This window comes from Chaetodon auriga, chromosome 12 (genome assembly GCF_051107435.1).
Source record: "Chaetodon auriga isolate fChaAug3 chromosome 12, fChaAug3.hap1, whole genome shotgun sequence".
Taxonomy (NCBI): Eukaryota; Metazoa; Chordata; class Actinopteri; order Chaetodontiformes; family Chaetodontidae; genus Chaetodon; species Chaetodon auriga.
The window spans coordinates 7,256,744-7,277,186 of NC_135085.1; the positions used below are offsets into that span (position 1 = coordinate 7,256,744).

General features: G+C 44.7%; 1 protein-coding gene across 3 annotated transcripts in view; it reads right to left on the reverse strand.

The window, feature by feature from the left end:
• cdh24b (cadherin 24, type 2b) overlaps positions 1-19,077 on the reverse strand; it is a 133,509-nt gene extending 114,432 nt beyond the window's left edge. For all 3 annotated transcript variants that reach the window (XM_076744851.1, XM_076744850.1, XM_076744852.1), the window contains exon 1: positions 18,948-19,077. The gene's annotated coding sequence lies outside the window, so the exon portion shown is untranslated. The remainder of the gene's footprint in view (positions 1-18,947) is intronic.
• Positions 19,078-20,443: the final 1,366 nt, after the last annotated feature.

The following is a 20,443-nucleotide window of genomic DNA, read 5'->3' on the forward strand; positions in this document are numbered from 1 at the left end:
GAGGAGAGATGCGAAATAACGAGAGAGGAGAGAAAGCGAGCGGAGAGTTGGAGCTATGAGGAACGAACAAGTGTGGGAGGAGTGGGAAAGGCACGAGCACAAAGTGTAAAAAAAGAGAGAAAAGAGCGAAAGCGGAGCTGCATTCGGAGGTACTAAGTGAGTCTGAGGACAGGGCTTGGGAGGAGAAAGAGAGATGTGTTCTGTGTGCGCCCCGGATGAGAGCGAAAGAGACAAGGAGATAAACTGTCAAGAGGAGCCAGTGAATCCAGAGCGACAGAGAAGGGAGCATGTATGCATTTAGATGTTAGTCCTGCATGTGCGGAAAGCTCGAGCGAGGCTAAAATATCCAGCGAGAGATGTCTGAAAGAGGGGGAGAGAGGCAAAGAGGGACAAAGTGAGTGAGAGAGATGGTGGCGGTGATTCGTTGATGCTATCTGGGCACAGGGAGATGTGTGTGACACAATCTCAAATTGGAAATCGCTGTTTCAATCTCGCCTCACTCCGTGGCTACCCGCTCCACTGATAACAAGAGCAGCCTAATTCTATTAAAAATACCCCGTGAGTGCAGTGGTGGCTGAGACGAAGACAGCGAGAGAAGGAAAGGAGAGGCAGGAGAAAGAGGAGGAGGAGGGGGAGGAGGGTGAGTTGCAGACAAGAGGCCAAACGAGGGAAAGAGAGAAGGCTGACTGATTGGCGAAGCAAACCCGAAAGACAACAGTGAGCCTTAAAGCGTTTGCACGGAGAGAAACTTTCGCCTGTCTTCCACCGTATCTCTTTAGCCCATCTGCCCATCATCTCTCTCAACCTCTCCATCTCAGCAAATAAGCCCCCTCCATCTATCTAACTACCCATCTGTCTATTTATCGCTCTATCCATCTGCCAGCTCTTATCACTCCCCACAGGTGACTGTTCTCATTTAGGACAGCTCTCTCTGCCCTGCTCGTTCATTTTTTGACTCTTCAGAACCATTTGCTCGACTCGTTTTCCTGCGCCAAGTTAGCCAACCTCGTGATGGAAAGTCTGTCAGGCAGCCGGTTGCTCTTTCATCTCGCTCTTCAAACTCCTTGGCCAACTGGAGCGCTCTGAAAAGTACTTTGTTTCCCAGGTTCGACTAAAGATAGAATTAAGTGGCCGGCTAATCACTAATCAGCCAGTGGATCAATCTGAATTCACAGAGGGCTGCGAGGGAATGGGTCCTGTTTAACTTGTCCTCAGCCAAATAAGACTTTCAAAAGTCTTTGCCTCTGTAACAGTCGGCCAGCTGAGACCAGAGATTGTCAGCGAGACAAAGGATTTGATGGAGATGAGAAAAAACTAGACTCCGAGGGCCAGCCAAAGAGCACTCCGGCACAGTATCATCTTGCTTTGGCCGGCTCAAAACACCATCATTTTTGCTATTATTTCTTAGGCTGTGGAGACGAAGCAGAAATGAAAGCAAGAGAGGGAGAAAGTGTCAAGAGCAGAGTGTGTACATGGGGTCGGTCTATAATAAAAAAGTAAACAGCGATGATTCCAGCAGCCAGGCAATAAAATGTCAGGCTAATGAATTAATCAGACAGTCATTAGTTTCTATCTGCTGAGGTCCGAGCCACTTTTTTTCCCCTCTTCTCTTCCTTTACAGACAGAGAGAACAGAGCACGCAGGGAGTGAATGCTCATTCAGCTGTGAAAGAGACTGTGTGTGTGTGTGTGTGTGTGTGTGTGTGTGTGTGTGTGTGTGTGTATGTGTGCTCACCCGCTGCCTGCATGCCTTTATGCTGAACTAGGGATTGCTGGCGTGCATGTGTGAGTGCGTGCGTGCACCCATTACGCTTTGTAGCTTCTGTTGATGATTGCTTGTCATACCAATAAACTCAATCTGAAGGCCCAAATGTGAATGGTGGGGGGAGGCAGAGGTTGGGGTGAAGAGAGCACAAAGTCAAGGAGGAGGAGGAGGAGGAGGAAGGAGGAGAAGGCAGACAGAGAGAGGGAAAGAATTAGGTGGACAGTTGGGAGACAGTCAAAGCTGAGAGATAAGATACTTGGATTAGTGAAGAGAGAGCTGGAGAGTGAGAGATGAAGAGGTTGAGATATGGAGAAGGGCAGCTGTGTAATCTCGGGCTTTAAAATGAGTTGGCTACTCCTGTGGTCAGAGGAGGAGCTCTAAATTGAGATTATAACGGAGGGATTGTGGGAGAAGTAGACAGCGATACGGAGACACTAATAATGACAAAGATAAAGGGGTCCACGAGCTGAGGATCAAGACGATAGCTGTTTATGAATCTACAAGCTGCCTGATACTTAATCCTCCTTCAAATATCAACTCATATAGCTCAAGCAGAACAAACCGTACACAAGACATAAACTCAGAAATGCATACATAAGAAAAAATCTGTGTTTGTCACATAAGGCTCCTCTCTGTAGCTGCCTTTGTACAAAATCAGTCTCAGAGTTGTAACCTGTAATACTTACCTCAGTAAACAACACGCACTACACAGGCTGTTTCAATGATGTATGCAAATTGAACAGAATTGAGGAAAATAGGCTACAGATCCCGAAATAGCAAAACAAATAAGACAGAATAATGAATTTAAATTGTTATGGGTCCACAGCTACAGGGACAATTATTTAAACAAGAGAGCAGCCACTTAACACCGAGCAGTCAGGGTCTGACCAATAATGGTTGTTTTAACCGGAGCTCTTACAATCAATCAATAGACTAATAACCATGGATATGGAGTTGGCTGAAGCCATTTAACTGAGTTCATTCAGGTATTATTAGCAGGAGAGAGGTTAGCCACCTTTTAAAACTGATGCACGTCAAACTTTTAAATATGATCTTTATGGGTGCTGTCAGACCTCGCCTGTTCGGTTGGTTCAACATTCGCCCACGTGGTTCATTTAGGCTGGTGTGAAGGCTGTCAGTGACGATCTGCTGGGGGATAAGGAACCAGGCTATGGTCAGTTTCACACCTGTAGTGGTGACTAAGAGTCAGGACAAAAACAATGCATTGTGTATAACAAGAGGCTAGTTAGTGTCACTACGCTTCACTTATTTTTCATTAGGGACCGCTGAAATATGCTTTCCTCCATCTGACAGATCAGGGAAAATACCTGCAGTCATGTCATGGAGCCAATACGTATTCCCACGTCTACATGTCTACGTGCCCCTTTGGGAGATAGATATATTAGCAGTTCATGATGAGCAGCTGGATGTAACAGTAGTTTAGCTTTGACGAATTGTATTCCATTCAGGCTGGTGTGACAGCTGTCAATCAAAATCTGGTACAAACTTCACAACTGGTCCCACACTTCCTGAAAAGGAGGCTTTCCATCCAGGCAGGTGTTTGTGGTGTGAAAGCAAAAGCAGACAGGCCACAGGATTTTATGACAGCAGATATGTGATATGACCATGAATTCAAAGGTTCTGTCCGTGAATTTGCGGCACTCTTCTTCAGAGAGTGACTGGAATGCTGCAATCCTACAGCGCACAGCCTCTATTTCAATCTGTCCCGTTCTCCGTGATCTTTAGCACATGGTCAAATGGCTGTCTTGACTGAAAATGCTCGTAATCACTTATTTCTTCATGCTCTTTCTTACACAAGAGAATGTTTAGATGCACAAAAGAAGCAGCTTAGTCAGACGCATTTGTGTCAAGGAGTTGACACTGTAGCTCTGCTCTTTGAGGGATCTTTCCGAATGAAAACATCAACAAGGATTCTGCTGAGATAACCCATTCCTCTTGATAAACACACTTCAATATTAAATCGTATTTAAAACAACAGCAAAAAAAAAAAGAAGCACATACTGTAAGGAGGAGGCACTTGCAGCAGCAGACGGTGTTGGCAAGAGAGCATCGGCAGAGTAATAGTGAGAAGTGTCAGGTTATAATTGTAGTGATGCACACCTGGAGGAATATGATTGGATGCTGCTAGCCAAACAGCTGATGAATGAGCCAGTGATTGTGAAGCATGTACAAAGCAGCTGATTCGAATCATCTAACGCAAGCACGACTTCAGCGCTCTGCCTGAACTAACGCTTTGCTTCAGTAAAGTGCTGTCAGTCCATATAACTTTATGTTTAGAGCTCTGAGGGAGCCAGTGTTGAACACAAAAGATCTTTAACCAGACTGAGCTCACAATCTAAACTAACATCTAAAAGCCAGAATTTAGTTCATGTTCACGATGATAAGAAGCGCTTCCTCTTTCTGATGGATGGCCCGACCAGAGGCCAGTAAAGGAATGATGATTGGCATTTGTCATGGATTTGATCTGTCTCATCATCTCCACACCTGTCCATCCTGTTTGTGTGGTGCAAAGGAAAAACTGATCAATACATCTGATCGATGGCTTCAAAGATTTAGCCTAAGCTTTGCTCCATTCTCAACAGGCTGTCATTCAACCCTGGCCAGACGCATCTTATTCCAACAGGAGACAGCTATTCACTTTCTGGCTTTCAACTGTCTGTGGAAAGTAAAGCACTCCCTGTCGTCCATTCTGAAAGATTCTGACAAGAGGCAATGGTGTGTTTGCAGGCGGGGGGGGGGGGGCGGGGGGGCGGGGGTAAAGCGCCAAGCATCGCAGCTCTGGATCGAGAGGGAAGAAAAGGCGGGGGGTGGAGGTGGCACCGCGGAGAGGCCTGCCTGTGAAAACAGACACTTGCAGCGACTGCGCTCAGGAAATCATCAAACAGCAGTTGGTTAAGGGTCTCTCTTGTTCCACCGCAGTAAAGGGACCCTGATGATGTGACACCAGGCTGAGCTGATGAATGTGACTTTTGGCTCTGGTTATAGATAGTCCCATTTTGTTCGACACGGGCCGCCTTTCTTCCACTGGCAGCAAGCTGAATGGAGGCTTGGCATTTGAAAGGAAGCCGAGAGATTTGCTGGCGGATTAATCCTTTCATTAGGGAAAGTGAGAAGTTAATTGCGGCAACAGCTGCATCTCTCATGTTTACACGACTGACGGTTTAAACGCCATCCCTTTAAACGGAAAAAAGCAATTATCAATAAATGCAGGGCAATCTTGCCATGATGAATTGAGCTCAAATTAGGCTTTCTTCTTCTCCGCACCGCATATTCGGGGCGCAAACAGCAGTGTTGGCTGGCAGCACGTGGTCTTTTCCAGAGCTGAATTGTCACACAACAAAGATAAAACACTTGACTTTCTGCGATGAAGAGTTCCCAGGGAGAATGATCAAAGGTGAGCCGGAGTCGTGATTTCTTGCTGATGAGGAAAGAGGGGAGATGAGGAGAGAGCGCAGGGAGGCAGGGAAGAAGGGTGAAAGGGGCTCTAACTCACTTGTGCGAGCTGAGGGGGAAGAGGAGTCGGGTGTGTTGATGCACTGTGGAACAACAACTTCAACAGCAGAAGAGCTTGCCAGAAAACTAGAAGTCAAATTATGCTGCCAATTGAAAAACTGAGACAGTGTTCTTGTCTGCATTCAAAAGTTTTACTTAAAAAATGAGCGTTGAGAGCGAGGAGACCAAAACACAGAAAAAATTCAAAGGGAGTCAAGGCAGGCGGGGGGGAAGTGGGTCGAGCACGGAGGTTGAGAGATTGAGAGGATGGAAGGCAAAAAGTAACTGAATGACTGAAAACAAGGGCAGCGGGGAGTCCGACAGCGAGAAGGGAAGGATGGAGGACAAATGGGAGCAGCACAGTGGTAGAGAGAGGAGAAAGAGGAACTGAGGCGCTGAGGAAGACAGGGTAACATTCACCGTTAGAGCCGATCAATTTCCCGTCCCCTCAATAATAGATGTGACGAGCACGGTGGGCTGTTATCTGTCAGGCTTGACTGACCGAAATACAATCCCCACTGGGAGCCCACACACACACGCGCACACAAACACACACACACACACACACACACATACACCTACACACACACATACGCCCATGCAAGCTCACACGCACTGCAAAGAAGAATGTCTGAATTCAACACACACATTCTGGAAGCGTAACTCATGCGCTAACCTTGAAGCACATGGTTGCAAAAGAAAGAGAGAAAGGGAATTTAACTCGAAATGGAAATCGTTTGTGTTCCCCGAGGCCTTCGATGTCATCTCCATGGTCGCACACTAACGCACCGATGTCACTGATGCTCTCATTCATCAACTGAAACTCTTGTCCATTTCACAAGCAAAGACATAAGGCAGCTCCCGTCGCTGCACCTCTTCTCACACACTTGCGTTGTGTCCTTTTCATCCCTCACCCTCCATCTTTCACAGACCCAATGTCATGTCACCCACCAAGCACATGTCCACGCCACACCGTCGCTGGCGCTTTTAACAGTGTAAGAATGTGGTGGTATCAACACACACACATACACACACACACACTAGCGTCAGGTTACCTAACACGCGAGAGACAAGTAGACAGTGGAAGGCAAGCATGTGGAAGAAGCTGTGACAGAGCACAATAGGAACGGGCTCTCACTCAGCCCATATCTGTCAGGACCCCCTCGTGTCGCTTTACCCAGATGTGTCACACCAGAACACACACACACTCCCCACACATTTGCTTTATCTCCAGCTGTTCCCGCTGCAAGTGCTGTATGTGGAGGGTGGGGGTGGCACTTCAGGCTCGTGACTGTGTGATCGGAGGAGTATCTGTTCATGCGCATTCTTTTGTCTTTGCTGACATTTGCCATATTGCGTGTGTCACAGCATATCTGCGTGGCTGCATGCAAAGAGAGGGTGACAAAAGTAGAGCAGTGGAATATGTTACGTGTGTGGAGTTGGGACAACACAGGAACGAATCAACAATTGAAAACATGTCAGTCTGACGCATTCAAGACACATCAAACACAGTCAAGAAGTGCGAGAGCGGGCCTGATGCATGTGCCGCGATGAATCCGATATTAGCGCTGCAGCAGGCCAGTCAATTTTGGCAGGGTAAATTATTATTATGTAGGTGGTCGGAGACATTTCTATTGCCCGGTCAAGAACAAAAAAAATTGGAAAGTGTTCAGACATAAACGGCAATAAAATTGATGAGCCAATATGTGGGAGTCAGCTGAACATCAGCAGTGTAGCCATCTTCACAGTCTGTGATCATGGACGACAAACACTTGGACACAAAGCAGGGTGGATGCTGCCACGATGAAAAGCATCGCAAGCACCACCGCTGGCAACAGGTGAGGAAACACCTCAGCCACCAGCACATGATAACATGTAATTATTATGTTTGGAGAGCCCTGTGATTTATTTACTCGTGAATGAAGAGAGATTTCAAGCCCCTATAGGAGCAGTCTTTTGCTGCTGTGCTACACTGGAATTTATGCTTGCTGCAGGCCTTTAGATGATGTGTCACTCATGTTTCCAAACCAGGAGGAGCACCAGGAAAGCTGAGTTCTGCTGAAAAAGACCTGCCTGGTGGTGCTCATCTTTTCCTTATAACAGAGGTATGTATTTTGGTGGTTCTCCATAATTGTAAACCATTTTTTGTTGGTGAATTTTGTGAATACATGTGGTTTAACAATACATATACTGTGTGCAAAAAGGCTTTCTTTTGCTGTTCAAAACTAGCTTGAATGTGCCTCCTTGGATCTGAAATGTCACAGCGAGTATAAAGACTGTTGTCTGGGTACCTAATACCACAATATGTTTGGTTGTGAAAAGTAAAAATGGCCATAATGGACTAATTACCCCTCCGTCAGCTGAGGTTGGAGGAACTAACACTAGCTAGCTTTGTACCATTCCTTGACATTTCCTGTCCCCTCTTGAAAGGCCAGCAGCAGCCTCAGGTCCATGAGGCACAGATGAGGCCATACTGGTTAGGAGTGGGACTTCCATTATCTTCTGGCTCATTATTGGCCCTGACAAAGCATTTTAAAAATATTCTGGCTAGAAGAAGACAGGTTGAAATCAAGAGTGTACATACCTTTTAGCTGTTTCCAAATGCAATTTGCATTGTATGACCTTTGCAACAAGATTAAATATATTATCGGTATCCAGTGTGTGGTGATACATAGTCGACCCCTTTCCTGACATAAATAGATCTGTCAGTGTGGATTAAGTATTAATTCAGCTGATGGTAGTAGTCGGTAATAATGATATTCAGCTGTTTTGCACAGCAACATTAGCCACAACAACCCTGCACACCCACGCAGGTGTTTTCACTTATTCCATCTCATTAGATAAGATAGCTGAGGTCACTAAAGGTCTTAAAGCTGTCAAGATGTGACTGGTGCAACAAACCGAACTAGCGAACTAAAACTAGGACATATCAATCGAGCGTGTGCAAAGCCACACCAAATGGCGTATTCATTTCAAGCAATGAATCGCTTGCAAGAACCATAATATCAGAAGCGGTGGAATCTGTTTTGTATTTAGTGAAGATACATAATTTGTATTTCACAGGTAAATCCAAGCGGTGGTGGGAAATATTCAGTAGTCAGTAGAAAGTTACGTTTCGCCGCTGTAATTTTGAATTTACAGCTGTGGTGTCTAGCAGCAGCTTTCCACATTGGTTAAAGAAAGCTCAAATTAAGAGCTGTTATTTTTGTTGCTATTTTTAATGGATGTAGCTAAGTTGCGAGCTAGCTAGCTATATAGGAAGAGGATGACCCCGTTCGTGGTCGCCAGACACCAGACACATTTGAATCCCTGAACAAGTCTCAGATGTGGGCAGTGATTCAGAAGTTTGGAAGCAGGCTCAGGAGATGAGTGCACTCATTCTGTCTAAACCCTGAGAGGAACCAGGTCTAATCTGCCATTTAAGTGGAAACACCGGCGCTGGTTTGCTGTGGATGAATGGGGGCAGTGATGTGCTGTGATTTCATACATGGCCTTTTGGCTCTTTTCATTTAAAGGCCCTTTAATTTTTGTGTTCACAGCAATGTCATGTTTCCATGTTTTCATGTCCTGCATGTGAAAATCATTGACTCATAGAGATTAAACCAAAACTTTATTTTTAGGGACTCCACTGACAGCATCATAGTTCAAACACTGCCTTCGTTATTGGTGGATTAATATCTGTTCCTATCTGTGCCTGTCTGTCTGTTCTCGCCCTGTGAAAGACTGGCAGCCTGCCCAGGCTGTTTCCTGCCTGTTTCCGCCCGGTGCATGCTGGGATAGACTATGGTGAACTTATGACCCTTGGAAGGAATAAGTTGGCATATTAAATGAATGGTTGTAGCAATACTGCATATTGGTAAATTATCCAATGTTACTTCCAAATTGAATCAGTTATGAATCTCTAAACACTGTAAGAGTATATTCTTGCAATACAAACACAAATACAAAAATATACAAAAATATTTTAAAAAAATATATATATTATAATAAAAATAATTATACATTAAATTACTTGAAGCTCCTTTAAATGTTCAACTCCTCTTCCATGTATCATTTCCATTTTTCAGACCAACATTACTCTGGCTTTTATTAATAGTCTTGCAGTATGTGTAAAAATAGCTGGAATCAGTGTACAGATACAACATGCTGGGGGGGAAAAGTATTATGATAATAAAAAGTTTCAAGGCATTTCTAGGCCAGGACCAAGAGAGGAAAACTGCTTCCCAAGAATCAAGTGTGACTCCCCAGTGAACAGCACACTTGGTGTGCAGCAGTCCTTCACGTAGAAAAGGGGGAAAGTCCACTTGAAGGAGAGACAAGTAACGAAACTGTAAAGAACAAACTACCTTTCTGACAAACGTTGTGTACAAGGCAGCACGGAACAGATTCTCCATCCGACCCATGTGCTGTCAAGCTCAAAACATGATTCCAGCATTGTACCGCTGTGAAGTCCCTGCCATGTAGGCCAAGCCAAAACAAATGTGATGTCAATGCAATAATAAACGAGCTTTGTGTTTGAGTGCGACCATGATAATTAGTCTCAAGACGGTACGTTAGTAGAGAGAAGGCTCATAAAATATAGAGGCCATTTGGCGTGCACTCAAGAACAAATCTGTATTCTAAGAGCGTGGGCTGTTACACTAATGTTCTACATAGTTTAAATCTGGCAGAGGCACAGTCAGAAAACTTTGCTTGGAGGAAAGATGCTGACGGTTCCAGGCAGCAGGGTAGAAGAGATTACTGAGTCAGCACACGTACATAGATGCGCACGCTCTCTCAGACACACATAACACACATGCCGACATGCCACACACTCCCCTCACTGAAGAAAATACCTCTTTGTTGACTCGATTGCCCATGTGACCGCACGCATCACCATTCAAGGTTCCTGACAAAATTGGGGTCGTCGCTGAACAGCGCCGCAACTCAAGGTCGGGGAGATGATAATGATGTTTATGAAGTCTAAATCCACAAAATAAGATTCCCTCTGTATCTCCCCAAGTGCCTACCTGCCGAGCAAGCCTCCATTGTGACCAGCAGTGAAAGGTCTGGTTCGCAATTTTAGCTAGAAGCCCCATCACACTGTGCGGTGGAGCCGGGGAAGGAGGCTGAGGAAAGCACACATACGCCTAAAAAATCAAAGGGATCACAGTGCAGGCATGTATAAGAGACACATTCCTACAGCTTCATGCGGTGAATTATAAGATTATTGTCCCAACCCTCCAACACCAGCAGGGGACGCAGTGACATTTTGACAACACTAATCACCTCATTCTGAACCTGTTCTGTTTGCTCAGGGAAGCAAGGAAATCTCCAGTGGCTGAGCGCCGGGAAAACACTGCAGCAAAAATAAAAGGCATAGCAAAGATCTTTGCTGCCCGTTGGGTGGTCCAAATGCTCCTGGTGGGCTCTTTGGTTCAATATGCTAGCTGCTTGCTCAAATTGTTACACGGTGTGTTTTCACAGCTTCTGTTCAAACAACCCCGTCTCCTGCCATGACACCCCATTCTGAGAGACGGCAAATACATCTTGGCCATCTCCTCAGGAACTGGCAAATAAAAAAGAAAAGAGACTTTATTTCTTTGAATGTTAAAGGCTGTTTTTCCCCTCTCGTCTTTTCATTTCTGTTGCATTAATTATGCATATAAAATGAGATTTTTTGATTAAAGCATCAAAAAACACAGCAGTGCAGTTTGAGCATGGATTTTTTTGGAAGGGAAACTTGCCAGGCCTAATTGAAGTGTGCTGTAATAGCAATCAAACACCAAAAATCTGTGACAATGAGGCCCGATTGGTGTTGTTGTAAGCTCACACAGCTGCACGCTCGTACACTGTGTGCTGAAATGTACATTTAGTTATCTATGTAGATAGTGTAGATAGAGGAACAAAGATGAATGTGCATATTAAGTGAATTATACATAATGTTTTGGAAAAGCAGCCATGTGCATCAGAGTATGAGTGGGACTGACCACTGTTACCACAAAAGTGCTCTCACACGCGCCTACATGCACACAGGCACAGCCTCAACCCCAAAGTGCTGCTGCTACACACCCAATTACAATTAAATTCTGTGCTCGGTGCTCCTCGGGGCCAGGGTATCGATGATTCATTTTACGTTTTATCAAAGAAACAGGAGTGCCATTAAAAAGAGATCAGTCAGCCACCAGGCTTGAGGAGTCTGCTTCTAATTGGCCATTCATCAAAAAGCCTTCTCAAGTAGATCACGGCGCTGAAATATCACGCATGACAACTGAACCGCAGTACATTAATTACACTACTGATGAACCTCATGCTCTGCAGCTCGCCCCTTGTGATTCCACAGAGGCTGGAAAACGCACAGATGCACACACACACACCTGGACACATGTTCATCTGCACCAGAATACAGCCGCAGAGCTGCGTAACGCTGTCAGAGAAGGAAGCTCGATGCATCACACCGAACTAAAGATCATGGTATTTATCAATGTAATTTGTTGTTGTCGAGATAAGCATGAACAAACTCTCCCTCCGCTTCTGTATTTTTAGCTTCGAAAACCTCCCCTGAGGTGCTGCCAATTCATGTGCTCAATTTCATCAGTCAACCTTTAAGAAGATGCTTTCAACCGTTTCGTTTCACAGCATGTCCAGCTTGTTTTCACAGAGACAGAGCACTGGTTTAAAAAGGTATTGTAGTCACTGTCTCTCGCTTGTCTTTGTTCAACTTAGCAGCCATCAGGATACACACAGATGAGGAGGTTTGAGCTCCATCTCTCTCCTCTCACCACGTGCAGGGAATTCTCCCTTTCATCCATTTCCTGATGCACTCTAACTAGACAGTTTTCGGTCATGTCCCAGAATTATGCGTGCTAGCTTTCCTCACACACACACACACACACACACACACACACACACACACACACACACACACACACACACACACGCACAGATACGAACAGCTGCACATCCGCTGACAATTCATCCATCTCTGAATCTCTCATTTTCTGGTTTGAGCATTTTGGTGCTTTTTTCCACCCTTCTGAGCTGCTGCATCAGCTGGGGCCGGGTTCATCACTAAGCGGTCGCCCAGAGGCCAAGAAACAGAGAGGCAACCGCTGTTAGTGTGGTTACAGAGCAACTCTGGGGTTAAAATGGGCATAAAAAGAGCCACATGTAGCCGAAGCTCGTTTGCATGTGTGCCTGCACACACGCATTTATCTGTGTTTCCTTTAGGCATAGGACTGATGAGGAAGGAATCTTCAAAGTAACGGAGTGAACCCCAGATGGTGTTTGATGTGTGGATAATGATTTAGGTAAGGCTAAGCAACACTTTCTTCACATCCAAGCAGGAAAGAAACCTGAAACTGTTGTGTAGATTTGAGTATGAAAACCAGAAATTGAGAGCTTTACAAGGCATGGGAAATGTAACTCTGAAGTCTTGGATGTGCAGATTGTGCCTAAACCTGCCTGTCTGTGTAACTACTTTTCATACATCAAGCAGCAAGAGCCATATAAGAGAGGGCCACCTTGTGGGAATCAAACTTGTGCCCTTGTAGACTCTTGTGCATGTCAGTCCCTGCACAGGAGCTCTGGGCCATGCACTGCAGCTATCAGTTCATCATTGTCATACAGTAATTCAGTATGTAATGTTCCTCTCATTCCCTAAGAAGCAGAGGAACAGACACACTGTCTACACGGAGCATGCTAAGCCCAGTCATTGTCCTGTAGGACCGGCTATTTAACACAGGAATAAGCCAATTATCTTCATGGAGTAGGCAAATTTACAATAGGATTTACTCAATTCCTACAGGACTCCTATGTCAGGGGTGGCAGCTTATACTGTAGGTTTCTTTCTGTCATGGCCACACACACACAGATAGACACAAACATGCACGCACACACACATACACAAACACACGTCTGCAGCTGATGTGAAACATGCAGTCGTGCAGATGCACATTACCACCAGCCCAAGCAAACACCTACACAGTCACTCTTACCTCAGGCACATGCAGCATTTTCCCAGAAATACTGGCAGCCGTGATAAAGATGAGCCAACATGCAGGGGTGATAAATAACACAAAGAAATTGGTTAGCTCCTGTACAAGCAAATATTTCTATCCAAAAGCAATTGTTCAGAAAAATAGTTAATTTCCTGAGTATGCTAAATTTAATTCCAAAATGCTGGTTACAGTCATTGGCACCTTTTGTCGCAGAGCTTATTAAAGTCTTCCTAAATTGCGTTAAACCATGGTGAAATTATTTAAGTGGCTACAGTTAGTGCTTTCAATTTCACGTGTGCTCATGAATTGAGGAATGGGGACAAGGAAATGAAAAGCCAATGAAAGCTGTCACATTGAAAACTGTTTTAAAGATTTGCATCAAAACAAATCACTTCAGTGTGAGGTCTGAATGGAGGAAATTCATCTAAAAATGAATATTACGATTTCACATTCCATGTGCTAAAGCACTAATTGCAGACTCCTCCATTTCACTGCAGCTATGTGAGATCTGACCCCCCCTCTCCGTTATAGATTCCACCTTCATTATCCTTGTGCATGTACAGTAAGTAATGCAAGCTGGGCTGTGTGATGGATATGCCTGTTCTTTGATCTGTTCCTCACTTGTACACCTTATTCCTCCCACCACCATGACTCATGGTTAAAAGGAATGTTTTGAGCATGCCAGGACAGACCCCCACACAAAAATTAACCTAACTTCAACATTCTTAAAAAGCTCTGAGCCTAGCTTGACTTATAACGGGATGGGTTTTATCCGCTGTCCTAATGTCGAGGAGCAAAAGTCAATAAGTCAATCACTATGTGTTGTTGATTGCAGTCTGGTGGAGGCTTAAGGTTTAATTAGCGCATCACAAGCAAACATTGTCTAGACATGAATGGGTTGAAGCAGAGTTGGGCCAGTTACTTGGAAAATGTAATCAATTATTCATGACATAATTCACTTCTTGAAAAAGTAATTCCAACACATTTCTGAAAAGCAAAATACATTTGTTGCATTGCTGCCACATCCTCACATCAGATCATCTGTATGGAACACGTGGAGAAACGGGACATTGTGGTTTAGCAGTCTTATGCTTACTGACCATCACCAGCTAACGTTAGCCTAGCCACGTTGACTGAAGCTAAAGTTCGGGGAACCTGGGAATCTAATCATTTACGTTTTGTTCTTCTTCCTCGTGATATTTGTGCACCTGACGTGTGCCAACATTGAAATCTCTCCAATAGCACTTGACAGAAACACAACGAACTGCTCTGCAGTGTTATCTGAAACTCAATTCCTGGCTCAAATCCAACTTTCCATGAGAAATAACTGGAGAAAAGGCTCATTTTAGCTCACCACTCCAAAACTTCAGCCAGTGGCAGCACGTCTACAACCAACACACACACATACAAGCAACAACCGTGTAAGCTTTCTCGTTCTGACAACGTCTGACTCTCTTGCCCTCTTCCTCTCTCATTTCTACACAGTAGGATCTACATGTAAATACACAGACAACACACACACCGACACACACATTCAGCCCGGAGCAGCCTCCCGTCTTTCTGTATAATAATGTCTCCAGTGGAGCGAGCTGTTGTGCTTTTTTCACTGGAGTCCTCTTCATCCCACCCATCCAAACAGCCATCTACCACTGAGCTGGGAGTTGCCTCTACCAATCTAGCATCCCACTCTGAAATTCAGTCCACTCCAGCAGTAATACAGACCCCCTGCTGACAGCAGAAAGAGAATGCGCCTCCATACTTTCAATTGCTGTCGAAGGGAGAAAATTGAGGAAAATCAGAATAGCTCATGCCTGCATGTGTGCATGTACAATTTCTAGACTGCTTGAAGACAATGATTATGTATGACTTTCCTAAGTCGCAGATATGTGTGCGCATCATCTTCTGAATACGTGAATGCCTATATGCATCCCCACCTGCCTGCATTACCACGTGCATGCCAGTAAACAGCAATGTTGGTCTGAGAACAATCAGACCGTGACAGACTCTGCAGCACCATCCCAAAGGCCTCCACAGAGGAAAAACACTGCACCGCTAGACATAGCCATTTTCTCTAAATGACCACCCTCCTCCCCTCCCTCCCTCCCATCGCCACCAGGGAGAGAATGGCTCTACGTCTCGACATAGCACTGGCCAGGCTAGGGTCAGCCCGTCCGGCTCTATCTTCAGTCTGGAGGCGATGGGGACGCGGCGCTGCGCTGGGAGAGGCTGAGGACAACGCACACTGCATTGGGGGGGCATGGGAACATGCGTGAAGGATGCTGATGTTAAATCCCACACTTTTCCTGGGAGACGCGTGTTTGAAACCCTTGGCGAATTCCCCCTCTTAAAAAGTCAGCATCAGCAATCATGTGTCTTCACCTCCTTTGATGCACGATCACCATCAAAGGGCACCGAGGGAAGGTATAGTACATCATCTCTCACATCTATCCGGAGTTTAAAGGGAGCATCACGCATGGATGAAAAATTGCTCGTCCGTCACTTGCCTTGAGTAGGTAATTGGAGATGATACAGTTGAGATTCAGTTCTGCGCAAAGTCACTGCGGAGTCACAGGCTTTTCAGTCCCCCTTCAAAAGACTGACACCAGAGGAAGAGTGCTCAGCTGAAGGTTTTTCTACAGCTCATTCCATTTTTCCCGTGCCTGGAAAGCAAGAAGAGGGGAGTAACAAGCAGGATCTGAAGCGACGTTAGATCCTGGAAGCTCCTTGTTTCCTTTCCCGTTTGAAATAATCGGAAAGGGAATTCTGCCATTATATTATCTCTGCGCGTCAGGGCCCTAGGGAATGTTCATGTCTTGAGCACTAAGCATTCATTTCCTTGTTCTCCACGAGGATTCCTGGAAGGCCATGTTGTCTGATTCATTTCACTGAATTGTCAGCTAATGAATGGTATGCGTCCGTCGACTGCCACACACTCTGTCGGAAGAGAAAAGCCCCCATGGGTGCACATCTTGGGGGTTCTCCCATTCTCATTAGGAGGGAATCAAAAGGAAATACAGGCTTACTGATCGTTTACCATGTTCCCTGTGTGTGTTTCCCATAAGGTGGGTAGCGTGTGAAGACATTATCTCACACCGTAGAAGGCTGATCAGCATGTTTAGGAGCCTCTCAAACATCTTAAGGAGGACGTCATTGGTGAAGTTTGGAGTCTTTAAAGAAAGACAGCCAGTAGAGTGTCTGGAACATAATTAGTAAGCATTATGTCTTCCTGGCAAAACTTTACAAGGCACTCCAGGCAGGAGAAGCAACAAGGTTATGTAAGATTGGTGGGGGAAATGGTTAAAGAAAATCTTCATTCAAGACCTGATTTGTTGTGCAATTCCCCAGCGCATCCTTGAACTCTCTAGTTTCCTTCTTGAGCACATATACACCTTTCATATATGTCCTTGATGTTTTTTATTTTCTGAGTATGCTGGTGTTCTTCCATCCTCCTTACTCTCTCCCACCATCTATCCTGAACTCCTTCCTCTACTGTCGGCCATAATACACAGTAATGTCCGCTAATGGGATTTGGTGTGTCCCTCGCTTGTCACAACTACAGCACCTCTCTTTCCAGCTCCTATTCTTCAGGCAGCTTTATCGCCAGCATAAGTCACTGACTCAGTACGACCTGTCTGTTTCCACCGCCGCCACCCCCACCCCTCCCTTTTCACTTCCTCCGACTCTCCTCTCATTTTCCAGTCTTTCTTCTAATCTCTGCTCATGTTGTGCCCCACCCCTACCTCTGTCCACCTTTCATCTACTCCATCTTTCTCCATCTAACTACCCCTCCTATCCTCCCTTGATGTCTCCCAACCTCCCCTCTCCCTTTTCTTCTTCTGCCCTCCTCCACATCTCTCGATCACTCTTAGGTCCCCATCTGGGTAAATGCAGGAGGTATCTGGTGTAAACAATTGCTAACCGAATGCTGACACACTGATTGCTGCGCTCTCTCCCTTAACCACATTAGAAGAGGAGAGAGTGCATGCCCTATCACTAGTCCCCCTCCTCCTATTTTCTCTCCGCTAATAAAAAAAAAAGAACCTTGCAATACCACAGCTCGTTCACAAAAAATTGTAGAAAGTGCTCATGTAATCACAGATACAGCCGCACATAGTGAAAGATATACAGAGATAAACATATGCACAAACACATATATCGTAATAGACACAGATAAACAAATTGAAGTGATTGTACCATAAAACCTGCTGCCACTGATGTATAATACATGAGCTGTCCACATGCATAAACATGTCTTAAACTGATCAGAGCCATTACAGTCGCTTAAGGCCCGTAATGTGTATATGTGTGTGTGTCTGTGTGTGTGTGTGGGAGCCATTCATGTTATCACACTAGTTTTTATGTATATGTTCAACAAGGGGCTATAAGAGCACAGATTTTCCACGTGAGAATTGACCCAGCTGCAAAGATGACTGTATCAAAAAGCTGGCTGCGCTCTCCACGGCATCAAGAAATTATATATAGATATGGCAGACCCACTTTTCTTGCTCTTACAAAAATATGGTACACAGCAGGCTACAATAATCGATATCACCTGAGAAGGCAGGTCATAAATCTAAGCAAATGTATTTCCCAGAAGGGCAATGGTTGCTTTCACACAAACACAAACATTATTACGTTTGTGCACAGCGTATAAAAGGGGCATTATGCACAAGCGCATCACCGACACCCCTGGATGTGAGGCCAAATACTTATAATCACCGACTTATAGGGTCGCGTAATAAATGGACGCAATTAAGCCGGTGTTCTGAAGCGGCTCGGAGCCGATCAACCTCATTAGAGACGCGCTGAACTACGGAGAAATTGCGCATACGGACGGCTTGCAGGTAAAATATTTGCCCCGGGGTGTCGGTGCTCGGTATGTGACAGTCTGTCAGTCGCTGCCCCGCGCCGTCCTTCAGTAACTGCTGCGTGCAGACAGACAAGCGTGCGCACACGCACGCCGTCTGTTAGGAATCGGCTCGCACGCGTAAAAATATTGCGCCGGTCCAATTTGCACCAAAAGTGACAGCCCCGTCTCCTCATCTTGTGGTCGGAAGAAAACACGGACTACACATCTGGAGGAATCGACAAATGGATCAATAAAGGAATCAATCAGTGGATACAACAGTTGTTGTATGGCGCTGAAATTCCCCACATAAGAGCACATATGAGTGTGCGCAGCGGACAGGTCCTCGGTCTCTTTGACCAGGCTCCCAATTAGGACTAGCCTGCATGATCAGTGTCGTCTATTGTGTGATATTTCTTAATATGTAATAACTGCACTGAAGTCACTAACTCACGGGTCGTTTTACAGGAAGGTTTACGGGATATACTTTTATAAAGACACAAATCCAGCAAACCCTTCGGGCTCTCGCAAATACGCACGGAGTCCGGTCCGCTGCGAGAATAAACCACAAGCATCTATTTCACTGAAACAATTAAAGCGAAGCTCAAATTAGCACTGAAGTATTTTAAGTACCACGTACCGTGATTTCAATTTAAAATGTGGTCTCTGGTGAATGCCAAGCAGCGGTGCCAAAGAGCAGGCAGGCAGAGAGAAACGCATTTCCCAAATAACAAGCGAGGGGAATCTAGGTCTGATCTTCAGTCAGCCTGACCGCCGCGAAACAAATCATACATGCTCACAATGACGGGATTATCTGGGTTCAGTCAAAATGACTCTGTATTTACCTCTGAATGTCGTATCTCGGTGTGACTGTCTCAAGTGTCTTTGTCCGTCGCCCGTTCTGCCCGTCAGCCGGTCACAAAACTGAGTCCAAGAAGGACAAACGCTGTTATCTCTCTCTCTCTCTCTCTCTCTCTCTCTCTCTCTCTCTCTCTCTCTCTCTCTCTCCAGTAATAACGTGACTCTTAAAAATCTCTCAGCTCGCTCTCACTACCTCTCATTTCCCGGTTTTGTCTCTTTTCCTCTCTTGATCTCTTCATCCCCGCATCTTTCTCGGAAGTGATTATTATTATGTTCATCGTCACTCATAATCACCACCACCCCCTCAACCACCACCACCACCAACATCATCATCATCATCATCGTGGCATCCAAAAATCAATACGCATTCTAATTAGCATAATATTCATGTGGTAAGGCATCCTGTGTAGGCTACTGTCTGCGTAGTTAACTCCGCAATTCTCCAATAAAAATTCAATAAGAACGCATTTTGACTGCAGTTTCTTCATCATGTCAAAAAGTTCAGCAGCACTTTCTGCTAAGGAACCCTTTAAAAAGGGTTAAAATGTTGTAATTAAGTCAAAAAATAATGTACTAATGCTTTATAGAGCAGCTGTAAGACATTAATAAGATAAGAAATACATTATTAATACATTATTTATTACCATTAATTAAGATATTATATACAGTGTATAAACCTTTTATCAGTGGGGGAATGTAACTACGTGCATTTACTCAAGTGCTGTACAAATTTGAGGTACACTTCATACTTCCACTCCACTGCATTTCATAGGGAAATACCATATTTTTTACTCTACTACATTTTAAGGACAGCTTTAGTTACTTCTCAAACTAAGATTTGTGCATTTGAGCTTATAAAATATGATGTTTTGCTAAAATTTAGCTACCCAACTGAACATAATCAGGAGATCACTTAATAATGAAAATAATATTAGTTGCCGTCCCATACAAAGTTAAAACAGCAAAATCCTGCTGTTATATCAACGCGTGTGTACCAACAAGCTAATGAAATCTAATGATATTAGCAATCAAAGGGACATTTTTCTGATTATATTAAAATGCTTTCACGAAAGTAACATTTTCAGTGCAGGACTTTTATTTGTAACAGAGTATTTTTTCTAATGACTTCAGTGATCCCCTCGTCGATCCACTACAGGATACGATGCGATGGTTTGCCTCACTTCTGCGTGAAAAGTACACACCTGTATGGAGGCGCACACAGAGACCAGGGTTTGAGTCCTGTGTGAAGCTTGTGTTTTAAGGAAATAGTTGTTCGAAGAAAAACCAATGATCTTTTCCTTAACCTAATGAAGAAATTTGTTGCCTAAGCCTAATTAAACAGCAACCGTCATCTGAAATGTGTCTTAGTGAGCTTTATTTTGAAAGCGTAGCCAGGTGTAACAATTATTATTACAGACTTGACTGCAGAATGAGAGGGTGCTGCCTTCATGTTCCACAAACAAGAAATGAGAAGGCCTGT